Raw genomic sequence first — 333 nt, 5'->3', positions numbered from 1 at the left:
CCCCTTGAAGGTCAAGTTAATTTTATTTAATTATATTTTCTCTATAGCGCCAGATCACAACAGAAGTCATTTAAAGTTACCTTGCCGATAGAACAGGTCTATACCTTGTTCTTTTATTAAACAAACTAAATAGCCTTATGTTATTTATCTTATTTACACGACGGCATTTCGGTCTCTACGTTATGGTTGCGCTTTCTGTATCGCGCACAGCGGAGTTTCGCCCCGATGCATGCACACAAGTGAGCACACTCCCACTAGTATTTGTAAATATTAAGCCGCAAAACGATTTAACTTTAAATATGAATTCTGCGTGTCTCTGTGTTAATGAATGGC

The 333-nt window shown here is 37.8% G+C and overlaps 1 protein-coding gene across 2 annotated transcripts in view; it reads left to right on the top strand.

Moving 5' to 3' along the window:
- The window catches only part of LOC107754304 (cell division cycle protein 27 homolog), a 13,112-nt gene that overhangs the window by 4,539 nt on the left and 8,240 nt on the right, over positions 1–333 (top strand). The window lies entirely within an intron of this gene.

The sequence above is a fragment of the Sinocyclocheilus rhinocerous genome, unplaced genomic scaffold (genome assembly GCF_001515625.1).
Source record: "Sinocyclocheilus rhinocerous isolate Xijiao unplaced genomic scaffold, SAMN03320098_v1.1 scaffold832, whole genome shotgun sequence".
NCBI lineage: Eukaryota > Metazoa > Chordata > Actinopteri > Cypriniformes > Cyprinidae > Sinocyclocheilus > Sinocyclocheilus rhinocerous.
This window is presented reverse-complemented; position numbering and strand designations above follow the sequence as displayed.